The sequence below is a fragment of the Myotis myotis genome, unplaced genomic scaffold, assembly GCF_014108235.1.
Source record: "Myotis myotis isolate mMyoMyo1 unplaced genomic scaffold, mMyoMyo1.p scaffold_m19_p_2, whole genome shotgun sequence".
NCBI lineage: Eukaryota > Metazoa > Chordata > Mammalia > Chiroptera > Vespertilionidae > Myotis > Myotis myotis.
In genome coordinates this window covers 85,689,248-85,706,101 of record NW_023416324.1, presented here as the reverse complement: position 1 = coordinate 85,706,101, position 16,854 = coordinate 85,689,248, and positions in this window count along the sequence as shown.

Below are 16,854 nucleotides of genomic sequence, written 5' to 3'. Positions count from 1 at the left end.
CTAGCCACAGAATATTCTTATCAGAGAGTGGGTCTGGGGTTCCCTCTCTCACCACCCTCCCCCTTAGAAGCTACAGCAGTAACTTTTAAACTGAGGAAATTACTGATGGCAGAGAATTCCTGATGAGAGATGGCCCTGAGAATATAGTCACCCAAAAGGGAATTTTGAACCTATTTGAAAATTCTAGAATCAAAAATTATATTATCTGAGACCGAAAGTAAGTCAGAAGTTAACAAATATAAATAGCAAGAACATTTTATATCAATAACCAAAATAATTCTAAGTACAGTTAGGTATTATATCAGGTTTCTGATTGTATTTTTTTACTTATTAATCATATCCTAAACAGCCAATTCCTCCTTCCCCATGAAAGGGGATTCTGAATATAAGCCTTTTTTTTTCTATTAAAGAATAGCTACACAAGTGGCTTTTATTTATTTTTTTTTAAATATATTTTATTGATTTTTTTACAGAGAGGAAGGGAGAGAGATAGAGAGTTAGAAACATCGATGAGAGAGAAACATCGATCAGCTGCCTCCTGCACATCTCCCACTGGGGATATGCCCGCAACCCAGGTACATGCCCTTGACCGGAATCGAACCTGGGACCTTTCAGTCCGCAGGCCGACGCTCTATCCACTGAGCCAAACCGGTTTAGGCACAAGTGGCTTTTAATCTGATGCTTATATAATAGGGGTCTTGATGCTAATAATAGGCACTCTCCCAGGTAGCTGGATAAAAGAGTAAGTCCCCTTCATACCCCTCTGAAGGGGTTTTAAAAATAAAAGAGAATAACTGTTTTTAAATGCCATTTGTAATGAAAAAAATAATGAAAAAAAGAAATCTCTGTGTAGCAAAAGATGCCTAAACCCATTTAGTGGAGGCAGTGTATGTGGAATAACCAAGTTCTGAGTCAACAAAAGAATTGGCATGAAGTCTTTTTTTTTTTTTTTCACTTTTTTTTTTTTATTTATTGCTTAAAGTATTACAAAGGGTATTACATATGTGTCCATTTTATCCGCCCGCCCTAGGCAGTCCCCTAGCCTCCCCTATCCCCCAGTGTCTTATGTCCATTGGTTATGCTTATATGCATGCATACAAGTCCTTTAGTTGATCTCTTACCCCCCTACCTCCTGCCCCCCAACCCTCCCCGGCCTTCCCGCTGCAGTTTGACAATCTGTTTGAGGCAGCTCTGCCTCTGTATCTATTATTGTTCAAAAGTTTATAATGGTCTCTATTATCCATGAATGAGTGAGATCATGTGGTATTTTTCCTTCATTGACTGGCTTATTTCACTTAGCATAATGCTCTCCAGTTCCATCCATGCTGTTGCAAATGGTAAGAGTTCCTTCCTTTTTAGAGCAGCATAGTATTCCATCGTGTAGATGTACCACAGTTTTCTAATCCATTCATCTACTGATGGGCACTTAGGCTGTTTCCAGATCTTAGCTATGGTGAATTGTGCTGCTGTGAACATAGGGGTGCATATATCCTTTCTGATTGGTGTTTCTGGTTTCTTGGGATATATTCCTAGAAGTGGGATCACAGGGTCAAATGGGAGTTCCATTTTCAGTTTTTTGAGGAAACTCCATACTGTCTTCCATAGTGGCTGCACCAGTCTGCATTCCCACCAGCAGTGCACAAGTGTTCCTTTTTCTCCACATCCTCTCCAGCACTTGTCGTTTGTTGATTTGTTGATGATAGCCAGTCTGACAGGTGTAAGATGGTACCTCATTGTTGTTTTGATTTGCATCTCTCGGATGATTAGTGACTTTGAGCATGTTTTCATATGTCTCTTGGCTTTCTGAATGTCCTCTTTTGAAAGGTGTCTATTTAGGTCCTTTGCCCATTTTTTGATTGGATTGTTTATCTTCCTTTTGTTAGGTTGTATGAGTTCCCTATAAATTTTGGAGATTAGGCCCTTATCAGATATGACATTGGCAAATATGTTTTCCCACACAGTGGGTTTTCTCGTTGTTTTGTTCATGGTTTCTTTTGCTGTGCAGAAGCTTTTTATTTTGATGTAGTCCCATTTGTTCATTTTCTCTTTCGTTTCAAGTGCCCTAAGAATTGGCATGAAGTCTTAAAGCTTATTGGCAAAAGGTTGAACTCTAGAGTGAACGTAGGCACTCATGCTTGGAGTAGGGCAGGAAGATGATGGAGGAGAATCTCCTTAGCTTCACTATTGGATATCAGACCAAACATTTAAAAAGAAGGAAGGATAGAAAAGCATTTAGGATTTGATTGGAAAGAAGTTTTGTAGGAGCAAAGGAGGGCCTCTTTTCCAACCGCTAAAAAGTTTCCTTATTTTCCTTCTAATTCCAATTTAATTCTATATCTCACGTAAGATCTGCTTCCAGCTTCATTCCCATGGGTAGGAATTTGACCTGGAAAGAGACCTTCTCAGGAAATCTCACTTGTCCAGGATGGCAAAGGCCCTGGAAAGCACTGAACATAGTTCCTGGTCTGGTCTCGGTACCTGAATGCACACAACCCGGCTCTGGTCCTGGGCTCTTTTTTCTGGTGCTAGTTCTGGCACTATAAGTAGAGTTGGAGGATGAGCCAGCCATTCTTCCTGGAGCTTCCCTCAATTAACTGGAAACCTGGCCTCCTTCCTCCAGACAGAAGGCCTAGGACAGCGGAGAGAGAGCTGTGAGGCGGCCTCTGACTGACCTCACTGCCTACTTCGCAATGTCCGGGACACATGACTCACTCTGGAGTGGAAGTCACAGTATGTGCTGGGGTCATGTTTGTCTCTGTGGCTCTCAGTAAGGACCAGCCCAGGCTCCCAAGAGCAGCACCATTAACTAAAGGATAGAAAAGTTTCCTGTTTTCATTTTCACTGGCAGATTTTGAATCAAAGGGAAGATACCTTCATGGGTTCAAGTACTTGATGTATTTGTAAAGCTACTCAAAGTAAAAATCTAAGCCAAAAACAACTTCAAATCTTGCTCTTTGAATGAATCTTTTCCCAGAGACGATAGACATTAAAACTACAATCCAAATCAAAAACAGCACCTCATTTAAAATTTCACCTCACCCTAACTGGTTTGGCTCAGTGGATAAAGCGGACTCAAAGGTCCCAGGTTCAATTCTGGTCAAGGGCATGTACCTTGGTTGCTGGCACATACCCAGTAGGGGGTGTGCAGGAGGCAGCTGATCGATGTTTCTCTCTCATCGATGTTTCTGACTCTCTATCCCTCTCCCTTCCTCTCTGTAAAAAATCAACTAAAAAAATATATTAAAATTTCACCTCTCCTGCAACTCTCAGAGAGTCAGGATAAGACAAGAACCTTCCGTTCAGACCCTGTGGTTTTTCATCCTTTTGCTAAAACTACAATTATAGAGACGGCTCTCAATCACCGCTGTTCTGGAAGTGAGTTGCCAGATGAACTGTGAATGGAGCTATTACTGAGCCTCTGTTCTTCAGAGGCTGAGAGAAGTGGATTGAGGTGGAGTTTTTGCTGATTTATAAGCATTAAATCAGATGAGGATAATGGACAATATGCCTATCTTTCTTATAACACCATATGAACCGCGATCATTCTCCAATACCTGGAGGAGTATCTCACAACATGCAGGTAATATAAGCAGCAGGAAAGGAGGTTGAAAGTGACTTTCTGTCAGCCCCGCATTAGTGGAACGGTAAGATGAATGTTGCGTCTTGAAATGCCTAGCATTTTTTGCCGGCTATTATTAACCTTGCATGCTTCTAAGCAGCACGGGGTCCTGGAGAAAAGGTTATAGCAAGTGGATATTTGAGAGCAGAGATTGCTATCCAAGGTAGGCTGAATTGTATGTGCTTCCTTTAACCTTCCTTTGTGCTTGAAATCAACTATTTTGACGCAGCTGCTCCTTCTCAATTACCAAAACTTCACAAACACAGCAGCTAAATGTACTTGGGTTCGGCACAATGTTAGATTCGAAGGAAGTGCCTTCAGTGATTGAACGGACGCTCCTCCAAGACAGTTGGGAAGTTTCTGCTAGAGAAGTGCTAACTGCCTTGGCCGCTGTGCCAGCTCCAAATATCACAAGGGGCTGAGTGTTTTATAGCATCTTTCCTCTCTCGGTATGGGTACTGTACTCTGATTTTCATTTTTGTCAGGCTAAAGAGGATATATTTTATCATAATGGCTTCATATCCGATGTGTACAGGCCAACACAAACAGGGTATTACACGTTAAAGAACTGTACCTCAGGCACCATTTTATTAGAACTAGTGTTTACATCAAACAATACATCCTAAGTACTTTATATTAAGCGTGGACAAATCATTTGCCTGAGGATTAGGTGTTGTGCCATTGAAATGTAATCCCTCTGTTGATTTTTTTCTTAACTGCCAAACCAAACATGGTCAAAGAAGTAACTAAAAAAACAGAAACAGAAGCAATCTTATCCTACATTTCAAGCATAAAATAAAAATGGAAGCCAAAACAAGTGTAATATAGCAACATAAATTGAAGAGCTTCATTCAAGTGCATACCTATTCCAGTGGTGTCTAATATCGGCCCCTCAGTTTGCTCTCATTACTGGAGTGTACCAACTGTATTGCATTCTTAATGAGTATCGGGGTGAAAAAAGAGAGCGGTGCCCAGTAGAAGCCAAACAAGATCTCCCAAATGACCCCGGGGTGGCACACTTGACTCTTCTCAGCTAATCCCATCCCTAAAGGGCTGATGGGAGGGAAACGTCCTACTTTGCAAGACCCTGGGACAGTTGATTTTATTGTCGCAGTCCAGGACCATATATTTTAGGATGCTATTAAAATATTCAGAAATAGGCATCAGGATACTTTTTTAACTAAAGATTTTCTTATATGGTCTCTAAGATACTCTTCTAAGGGGTTTGTCTTATAGATAAGGACACCTATTTTATTTATTTATTTATTTATTTATTTATTTATTTATTTTAGGTACAAATGGAGCATCCTATAACAGTAGATCCTTGCCTTATTCCAAATTCTATAAATGAAGATTTGTCAAGTAAAGAGAACACATAAATTATCATATGATGGTTAAAAGTGGTTAATGATGGAGTCAAACTTCCTGTGTTAGAATCTTAGTTCTGCCATCTGCTAGCTGTTTAATCTGGGGCAATTTTCTTAATACCTCAGGGCCTCAGTTCCCTGTAAAATGGGAATAATAGTAAACCTACTTCAGAGGGTTCCGTGAACATTAAATGAGATCACCAGGAAGAAGTGCTTTTAGCCTTTCCCTCACTTAGCATTAGCTGTAGGGCTGTGTTAGAGTATCTGCTTCCCCTCTTCAGCTCCCTCTGTACCTCCCAGACTTTTTCCATCAGAGCAGAAAGGGGCTGTAAGAAGGAGAAACCTGATAAGGAGGCAATACTTGACCTGGCCGGAGCTCTTATTAACCGGTTACATTATAGTCCCAACACACTAACTTCTCTTGTAGCCTAATTATAGCACAGACACTTCTCTCTGGATCCATCTGCTTGAAAACCATGCACCTGCACAGGTGTGCCAAGCAGAAACATTAGATTGCCACCTTCAGTGGACCCTCTGCAGAGTGGACTATAGAAAAAGCATAACAATTAAAATTTTTCATATAGTACTTTGTTTAATTGAGCAAAGATGACCATCCTAATGGATAATTTCAAAGCATTGCAAATAATCAAATGGAATACTTAGACAAGTTAATGAATGTGTTCCCAGATTCATTAACCCACTTAACAGAACCTTTTATTGATTGCCTAATACATGGCAGGCATTGTACTTGGTACCAGAGTTGCAGAGCCTGAGGGAACATATAAGTAAATCCACTCAATCATTTATTCATTCATACTTGCACAAATTCATTCAGTTAACTAGCACTTATGTGCCAATCACTGTGCCAGACTCAGGACACACCAATAAATAGGGACAGATGCAGTTCCTGCCTACAAATCCCTGGTCTGTGGGATTCTGAAAGTGACCAATACCCAGACTCATTAAATGCTTATTGCTTGAGCCCTGCTGGTGTGTCTCAGTGGTTGCGTGTTGACCCAGGAACAAGGAGGTCACGGTTTGATTCCCGGTCAGGGCACATGCCTGGGTTTTGGGCTCGATCCCGAGCAGGAGGCAGCGCAATCAATGATTCTCTCTCTTCATTGATGTTTCTATCTCTCTCTCCCCCCACTCTCTGAAATTAATAAAAAACATATTTTAAAAAATATTTATCGCTTCAGAAATTACAGGAGGCCTCTTAAACGGCAAGATGCAGATCTTATTTTTGCTGTGTGTCTTTAATCCAACTGAGTCACAAACTAGAGTAAACATGTTTAGAATTGGACCCCCTTCTCAATCAGCTGCTGGCAGACATCCTCAGGCCAACTCTGCAAGATCTGATTAAAATATAAAGGGCAGGGGTCCTCATTTCGGAAATTCTGGAAGCACTCAAAAAGGTAAGTGAAGAAACTGGACAGTAGTTTCCATGGGTCCAGTCTTCCTGAATATATTTCTATTTCTGGAACGAAAAGCAAGTATCTGAAAGCTCAACAACTGGGGTTTCTTTTCCATAAAACTGTCTAGAAACATTCAAAGCCAAATTCCACCACCTGCATATTTTTCTGCACAAAGTCTAGTAAAATCAGATGGTCTGAGTGGTATGAAGTGGTCTGAGTGGAGTGAGGGACCTTCTTCCCTCGAAAGGTTAGTGTGGGTCCATTCTGGTGTAGTCATCCCCTTTCCTGCTTTGATAATTGCCTTGTTTGTGATTCCAGGTGAGTCACTTCCTCTTTTGTGCCCCATTCAGTCTGAGGTAAATTTAGGAGAATACTTCTCAGGAGCTTCATGGCATTTGGGAGAGAAGAAATTGCACACATTTTTATGGACCATAATGGGTTGTACTGGTCTTCAAGAACCCATTTTATTTGGGGAAAAACAAGTTTCTAAACTAAGATACAACAGCGCTCATGATTATGTTTCCCTGAGATTTGCACATGTATTTCTAAATGTAGAACTAATTCTTTTCACACTCAGTTTTAAACATCTTTTGGAGTAGCAGTTTCATAATAAAAGCATTTATTCGAAAAATATTCCAAATTAATTCTTCTAACTGGCATTTCAAAAGAATCAGGCAAATCTTTGAATGTTTGAAACTTTTTTAAGCTAAATAAAATCAGAAATGTTACAGAGCTCTTTTCAAACGCAAATCCTGCCTACCACCTTCTCTACAATCTTGATTCTTTGGGTAGATTAATTTCTTCAGTACAACTCTTGATGAGTCAATATAGAGAACATCTGCTGTTCTCAATCTTAGATTTCTCAACCATTTCTACAAGAGAAACTTTACCATAATGAACATTATATAGTGTGTTTCTTCTACACAGATAAAAAGAATCTTCTAGTATTAATTTCCCATAGAGTTCTCCTAAATGTCACAAATCATTTAGGAAATAGAAAGTGGATTTGTATAGGTAGCTCTCACATATACACCTCATTATGCAGAAATCTGATACCCTGAAATTCACTGTTACAGAATTTAAAAACTAGAAAGTTAACTCAATACACATAATCCCAAAGCTGCTTTTACATAATTTTCAAGTCTGTTCAGTCATATATTCCGGTAAGCATGCCCCACCCCCAGCTTCATTTACTGAAACAATTAGACTCAGCCTCTGCAGTATTTCTGCATTTTCTCCAGTCTAGAGGAGCCTGCTCATTCTCATGCATCCGCCTCCTTATTGTTTTGCGTAACAAGCTCTGAGTAATCAGAAGGAGTTGCACATTTGCTCCCAATGGCAAATAATGAAGTGTCAATTTGTTAGAAACAAATGACTCTTCAATCCAATGTGACTATTCAGTTAAGATTTTTTTTTTTTTTTTTACTTTGCTAAGAAAGGGGGGGGGGGTTGTGGAACACTAGCAGGTAATTTAATGGCTTGAAATATCAAATGTGATTTTAATGTACATACATCCAGTTTTATAATGAAACCGTATAGGCTTTGATACTACAAATTCTTGTTAGAGGAAAGTTTAGAAGTCCATCTGTTCTACAAGAGGCTTGCACCTGCAATCCATCAGACACTGCAGACTTTGAAGTTTTATTCTAGTACAACTTACAAGCTAATTCCTCCCTCCCTTGTGCTACTTTGGTATTTGTATAAATTTCAATTTATGATTTTGCTGCTTTTTGTTTTCTTGCCCGTCTCCTCTGCTGGACTGTGGGCTGCTTGAGGGAAGGTCTCATAGCTTGTTTATCTTTGTACCTTGGGAGCCTGGCGTTCAACACATCAAACTCTGTGAGCCAGTTACCGCTCTGGGTACTGCCCTCATGGAACCTTTGCATACCTGCTGCTCAATAAAACATGGTAAGTAAGCCAAATTACATTTATTTCTGCCCTTGATACTGCCATTTCATCAATCTTTCTAAATTTATTATTACCAGCTCATGTCTGAGTTCACAGGTACGTTTACCAAGTTTCATCCTTTTGCAGGGATACCCTGATGATTTGAATGCCTATTGCCAGGGTAAGAAAAAGAGTCCAAAAAAAAAGAAAAGAGAAGAGAAGAGAAGAGAAGAGAAGAGAAGAGAAGAGAAGAGAAGAGAAGAGAAGAGAAGAGAAGAGAAGAGAAGAGAAGAGAAGAAGAGTCAGAGAACCAGTCAGAACCAGGAAAAGAGTGCCCTGCTGCTGATGGCCTCGGGCTCTGTTGGAGAGCGTTCTGATGGATCCAAAATAGAATGCTAAAGCACAGCATTCTCTGTACTGAGGACTAGCTTTGTGTCCACAGTCCCAATGGGAAAGTCCGGCACTTTCCTCCCTAACCCCGGACTCATTCTCTAAGGCTAAGCAAGTGGCCAGTCTTCTGCATCCTGTTTCTTCTGTACAATGGGAATAATTATAACTCATCATTGAGAATCTTGATAATAGGCACGATCAACATTAACCACTGAAATGCAGACATAAGGAAGTCAGTTTTGTTAAGTATTTAGTGCCACAAAGAACAATTTTTAAAGAGGCCAAAGTCAAAGAGAAGTCATGGTAAGTCCTTTCTTTCTCCCAAGACAACCCTTGTTTGTTTCGGCCACTCCTCAGTTTAAGGCTCAGCTACCTTGGGTCCCTTTTGAGAACATTCTCTTTTGACAAACTAGAGAATATTCAAGAGTGCAATTATCCCCACAGTGTGAAAGCAGCATAATAGAATGACAGACTGAGGAAGATCTTAGAGCTACCTTGATTTTACATAAGAATCAAAGAGAGTGATAAAGGATCCCATGACTAATTAGGGCCCAGTTAGGAGGAATGATACCATTCTTATTTACAGGAACCTTTCTCATTCTTCTACTAAGGTGGAAACCTTTCCAAAAGGTAATTTAGGCAGTCTTTGTCAATAATCTTAAATATAAGCATATAAATTGAGCAAGAAATTCCACTCCTAGGAACTTGCTGTATGAAAGTAACCAGAGAAATGCACTATGATTTAGCCACAAAATGTTCACAGCAGAGTAATTTATAGTAAGAAAAAAATGGAAGGCAACATAAAGGTACAATAATAGTGGGTCGATTAAATTTTTTAAATGCTAGGTATATACAAGAAAAACTATGCAAATCCTACAACTACATTGTAAAAGGTTATGTTGTTAGCATGCTAGATGAAAAGAGGAGGCGGCAAACAATGTGTACATCGATTCAAATTACATAAAATGTCTGAAGAGATGTAAGAATTGCCCACATGACACTGAGACAGAGTCAGGAAAACTAAAGTAGATGATGTCATAAACACAACATCTTTTGCTTAAATCTGCATGGTCTGTGCTTTGGGGGACTTTAAAAAGCTGTATCTTGAACATCTTTCTAGGGGGCAATTTTACAATAAAAATTTTTTTAAAAAAGCTGTATCTTGACATACACTCATTTTATTAATGTTTAAGCTAAAGTTACCAACTAGAAAGAGATATTATAACAATGATGGGAAGGGTGATAAACTAGGGGTCAGGAATGAGGATTGGTGGATAAAAGGGGAGTGGTGAGAAGGGTGTATCTAGATAGAGAAAGAGATAAGGGTGGAATTGGGTGGAGCTCTGAAGAGGAATAAGAGATGCCTGATAAACTCTGACTTAGCCAATTTCATGGTGAGACATCTAAGAGATAACAGGGCCAGGTAGAAATGCAGAGCTAAAAATGGGAGTTAAAAGTTCAAGGATGTTAAAGTATATGCAGTATTTATCAAAGGAGGCGAAAGTAAAGAGATTACCAAAAGGGAGAAATTGAAATTTTGATTAATTAGTAATTGATTAGAAAGAGGTATTAATGCCCAGCTGGCGTGGCTCAGTGGTTGAGTGTCAACCACGTTGGTTTTACATAAGGTCTTACCTATTAGAGGAGCCAGGGGATTAATTTTGTATGTAGGTAATATTTGTGTTTTCCTAACACCCCTGCTTACGGATTCTACAAAATATGTATCTCACATTAGTGACTATAACACAGTGATCACAACCCATCTCCCAATTTTTACCGTTCTATGTACCCACTACTCACTCAACCCACAATATCCCAGAGTGACCCCAAAACTTAGCCAAACTCTCCAGATCAATACTAGGCACCCCAAGCACTACTGATGGTTTTAGCATGGGTGTGTGACAAGGCCACTTCAGGCTGTGTTCCCAACTAGCCAGTGTAAGAAGCATAGGTTCACAGATGTCCGGCCTAGAAGAAGACGTTGTCACCAGATTCTTCCAGGAAAGAATTTCATTCTATTTTCTATATTCTGACTGCTAGAAAGTTCTTTTTTCCAATGAATTGAAATCTATTCACCCATGACTTGCACTGGCTCATGTAAAACAAACTTAAGTTTTCTTCTTTTCTTTCATATGCTTCATAGTTAGTAATAGATTTGCAGTAATTGGGATTATTGTTCATTTTCATAGACTATACCTCTAACAGAAGTATATTGTACAAGTTAAAAAAATTAATAATAAAATGGCTATCACTTATGAGCTTAGGAAACTTCTACACTCAAAATATCCCCAAAATGATTTCTAGGAAGCAAATCAAAGTGGGAAAAGAAATAATGACCAATAAGAAAAGCAAAGAAAAGGACAAGGAATTTCATTACCTATTTTTCCTCCTTTTATGTTAATCTTCAACAGAAGATACTTTTTCCATTGATTTTTAGAGAGAGTGAAAGGAAGGGGAAAAGACAGAGAGAAAGAAACATTGATGTCCAACCAACAGGGTGGTGATGAGCCTTCAACCAAGGTAGTGCCCTTTACTGGAATTGATGGAATTGACCCATCAGTCCTCAGGCCAACACTCTATCTACTGAGCAAAACCAGCTAAGGCTTTTCCTTTTTTTTTTTTTTTTTTTTTTTGACATTTTCACTTAAGAAATTGTATCAGGCATACATGGTAGATGAGGCTGCCATTATTCAATAATGAATGCTGATTCTTTATGTGGGAAAGAGACAGCAGCCAGACCCTTTTTCAAGTAGTAAGGTAACCTTGGCAGGAAGACTCCAGAGATAGGTGTTTCATAATTTTATTAGTATTATTACCAATATTAATATATTTCTGTGTATAGTAGTTTATATTTTCAAGTGACTTTCTTAGCCAATATCCCATTAGATGGGGCATCAGAAAAAGGAATTAAAACAAATTTTATTGCCCTGGTTGATGTGGCTCAGTGGTAGAGCGTCACTCACCAAAGGGTCCCGGGTTTGATTCCTGGTCAAGAGCACATACCTGGATTGAAGGTCAATCCCAGGCCCCAGTAGGAGCGTGTGTGGGAGGCAACCAATCAATGTGTCTCTCTCACATTGAGTTCTCTCTCTCTCTCTCTCTTCACTTCCACTCTCTCTAAAAAAAAATCAATAAAAAAATACCCTCGGGTGAGGATTAACAACAACAACAAAACAAGTATTATTAACACCATCTTTCAGATTAGACCTCTGAGGTTTTGGGGTAACACTCCTAAAATTAGAGCTTAGATAATTAATTGTTTCTCTTCGTGGAATCAATGTGGCTTTTGTTTCTGTCCAGTTTTATTGAGATATAATTAACATACAGCACTATGTAAGTTTAAGGTGTACAGCATAATGATTTGACTTGCATATATCATGAAATGATTACCGCAATAAGTTTATTTAACATCCATCATCTTGTGTAGATACCAAAAAGAAAGAAAAAGGTTTTTTCCTTGTAATGAGGACTCAGAATCTACTGTCTTACCACTTTCTATACATCATACAACAGTGTTGTACATTATATATCCCTACTATTTATTTATCATATAACTGGAAGTTTGTACCTTAGACTATGTTCATTCTCCCATCCTCTGCCTCTGATAACCACAAATCTGACCTTTTTTTCTGTGTGTTTTTTGAAATTCTACATATAAGTGAAATCATACAGTATTTGTCTTTCTCTGTCTAACTGATTTCACTTAGCATAATGCCCTGAGGGCCTAGCCACGTTGTTGAAATTGACAAGATTACCTTGTTTTTCTGGCTGAATAATTCTTCATTTGATAATTCTTTATATATATAAAACATCTTTATCCATTACCCATTCATCCCTTGATGGACACTTGGATTGTTTCCATGTCTTAGCTATTGTTAATAAAACTGCAATAAACATGAGGGTGCAGATATCTCTTTGACATCATGTTTTTGTTGTCTTCAGGTATATTTCCCAAAATGGAATTGCTGTAGCACTGTGTGGTTTTATTTCAGGACCTAAATTAGTGGATCTCTTGAAGAAGTAGACCGTTTCCAACATTCTCCAGGTGTTATGAGCTGAATTGTTTCCTCCAAATTTATATGCTGAAGTCAATAATCACCAGTACCTCAGAATGTGACTGCATTTAGAGGCAGCATCTTCAAAGAGATGATAAGGTTAAATTAGGTCATTGGGGTGGACCCTAAACCAATTTGACTGGTGTCTTTATAAGAAGAGGAGAGTAGAACACAACCACAGAGAAAAGACCACATGAGGACACAGCAAGAAGGTGGCATCTACAAAGCAAGGAAGAAACTAGTCCTGTCAGCACCTTTGTTTCTGACTTCCAGACTCCAGAAATGTGAGAGAAAAAAATTTCTGGCATTTAAGTCACTCCACCTGTAGTACTTTGTTATAGCAGCCCGAAGCAATATACCAAATATCATTGATTTCAAGCTCTCTCTGGATGTAAAGATTTTCATTTGCATCATCTCATCTTGTAAGTTATAGAAACCCTTTTAAACACTTTTAATATATATATTTTTAATTAATTTCAGAGAAGAAGGGAGAGCGAGAGATAGAAATATCAATGATGAGAAAGATCGATCCCCACTGGGGATCAATCCTGAAACCCTGGCATGTGCCCTAACTGGGAATCTAACTATGACCTCCTGGTTCATAGGTCAATGCTCAACCACTGAGCAAGACTGCACCCTGTACACTTTTGTGTTATGATCTGGGGATATCAGAGAGATAGCAACTTGGTGACACTTGTCAATCTGCTGTGCTTCCCACAGCAGTCAGTGTTGGGTGTGGGCACACTCATGACTTATAGCTTCACCCCATCTTCCTGGAATGTGTGTTTACAAGCTGAAAGGCAAAGTAGGCCTTGTTGAGACACTGGGATGGTTTCTTACAGAAAACCCCAACCACTAAGACAAATCCATAAGCGCAACTCTATATAATGGATAATAGTGACAGAAAGCTGAATGTAACATTTCAATCTAACGTTTTTTAAATAGAGCAATCATACACCAAATTGGGGTCCATGGCAGTAGAATCAAACCTTTGGGATCTACCAAATTGTATGATTTCAGATGATCATCCTACATCCTAGAATTCAGGCACATCACAGCATCTAATCTATCAATTTACTTCCAAAACCCAATTGCAGATACAGGTGTTCTGTTTGAACAACAACAAAAACTAGATATCACTGATCAGTTGTATCTGGCACAAAGGAATAACAGGATCTTGAGTCCTTCCACCTGGCATTCATATACTTCCTAATCTCTCATAATCTCTCATAATGTTGGGCTTACATTCAAACTTTCTACATTGAATTGTGTCCTGAAATGCATCTTAATCACTGACAGAATTACATAATATTATGTAAAACAATTAGGACATTATGTAAAACAATTAATCCATCTGGCTGGGCTATCTGTAAACAATTATAAGTGTGTATTGTAAATGTGGGCTGTTCTTGAGGAGAGAACACATGTGCTGTTCTAGGACTTCTTTGATTCATTAGCACAAAGTCCCTGATAAATGTGCACATCTGGTGAAGAGAAAGCTGTGTTTGACTTGAACACGTGGTTCCTACCTGGTAACTAGCTATCATCCCTTTAAGCATCAAGTGTTCCAACAATTTGGGGTGACTGCAATTTTCAGATCAGTTTATTTCCTCCTACTTAGATCTGACTGTCACACTTACAGTTTAGCCTTTCAAGATAATTAATTTAAATGTGGGAAGAGACTTGCAGGACATAGATGATGGGTTACCAGAAACATATGGTCCTAACAAACCATGGGACAAACACAAGGGATTATTATGTCAAGGAAGCAGCCAGGATTTCATGACATTATTACTCCATAATTGTTCCAGGTTTTCCCAAACTTGATTGAGACAATACATTCAAATTTCTGTCCCCTAAGAAAGTATTTCCTAGTGCCTTCTTCTCCCCACTACTTTTCCTTCAGAGCTTTGAAGGGAACATCTTCAAAGTAATGGAAACATCAATTCTTCAAGGTATCAATAGTATTTATTTAGCCCCTGCTGTTGGTGTGGTACAAACTCCTGTTTCTTGGAAGCTTACTATCTACTTGTAAAGATATACCCATCACACCTGAAATTTTTTAGAACTTTTAACTCTTGTGCAATACAATTTACCTGAAATATGTAGCATGTGTCAACCTATAATAGAGCATACATCCATGAGGGCACAGGTATGCATCTGCATTTGCTTAAGTTTATGCTCCCAGTACTTGTAATAGTGAATCACCCTTGGTAGTTATTCATAAATACCTTTGCGTACAATATATGTAGTAAGATGTAACAGGAGTCCAGGGAAAGGAGACATCAATTAAGAGCAGAGTTATGGGGATGATTTCATGGAGGAAATGACCTGGGTCTTAGAAATTCAGAATTCTTTTCAATGGAAGCATGAACAAAGGAAAAAATAAACAAAACATAAGAGAAAAAAGTCCACAAGTCTTAGACCCACATTGACAACACGTCTATTTACTCCATCAAATCTTTTGTTGTCCATCAGCCCCATAAAGTGTGCATTTTCCTACTTACCATGCTTAAAGTCCATGATTTATCCAAATATTCTCCCTCTTGCACACACTCTCAACTCTTTCTCTCTTCTTCCCATCGAGAATCACTTGGCAAAGCTCCCAAACCTGGTTAAACCCAAGCCTCCATCTGCTCAGCATCTGCCCTCCAGCTGAACGTGATCAGCAGAAAGCACACAAATGTAATAACATGTTTGGTTTTTTATTTAGATTGTATTTTAAATTTATGAACAAAAATCTCAAGTGGCTTTTCAAAACTTCCTAACAATACTAATGTCCAGTCAATTTTCATCCTCCAAAATGACTATTTCACATCTTTTCCTCTCTTCCAAAAATGTTCAAAGACACCCACCTTATTCCCTCTCTTTTCTCAGAGAAAATAGAAACAATAAGAAGAGATGAATCTTGCTTTTCCATAACCAAATTCTACAAACCTACCTGCAACCTCAACTCTCCTTTTCCTAATTTCTACCTTCTAAGATCCATTGTTAGCTTGTTCTTTTGCTCCCATGCTGGTTGCCTACTTAAGGGTTTAGGAACTTTTATCTCTTTTTTCTTCTGATCACCTATTTTTTCTTTCTTCTACACAACTTCCATCTATATTTTTTAATGTTCTAAAAGTTCCCCTCTTTAAAAATTCCACCCTTCCCCTGGCTGGCTTGGCTCAGTGGATAGAGCGTCAGCCTGCGAACTGAAGGGTCCCAGGTCCGATTCCCGGTCAAGAGCACATGCCTGGGTTGCGGGCTTGATCCCCAGTGTGGGGCGTGCAGGATGCAGCCGATGGATGATCCTCTCTCATCATTGATGTTTCTATCTCTCTTTCCCTCTTCCTTCCTCTTTAAAATCAATAAAAATATATTAAAAAAAATTCCACCCTGACCCCACATTCCCATATTTTTCTCCCCTTTGCAATAAAACTTGAAAGAATTACCTATACTTGTCTCCACTTCTTTACATCCCATTCTCTCTTTAACAATTTAATTCAGAATTTCATCTTCATCATTCAAACATAGCTGTTCTTGCTAAAGTCATAACGCCAAATCTAGTAGTCAATTTTCTGTCTTTATTTTACTGGAGGTCTCTACAGGATTTGGCACAGCTAACCACCTGCTCCTTCTTAAAACATGGTTTTGGGACACCGTATCCATCTGGGTTTCCTCCTATTCATTGGTTATACCTTCTCAGTCTACCTTGCAGGCTCTTCATCCTCACACAGTCAGGGTGAGCACCTCCCTCCTCAGGTGATCTCTTCTTGACCCATGGCTTTAAAAGTTATCTACCACACTGGTGACTCCCAAAGTGTGTCTCCAGCTCTGAGTTTTCTCTTATATTCAAGGCTACTATATCTCTCTATCCAATACTCAATGTCTTCACTTAAAATATCAAAACAGAGGTCTTAATTTCCCAAACTAAATCACCTCTTCCCCTAATTTCCTTATCTCAGAAAATAACCCTACAAATCATTCAGTTGCTCAGACCACAAACCTAGGACATTCTTGACTCCTCTTTTTCCTTTTTACTACACATGCAATTCATTATCAAGTGCTTTGTCAATTCCTTAAGACATATACGGAGCCCTGCCACCTTTTACCACTTCCTCTGCCATCTCCATACTTCA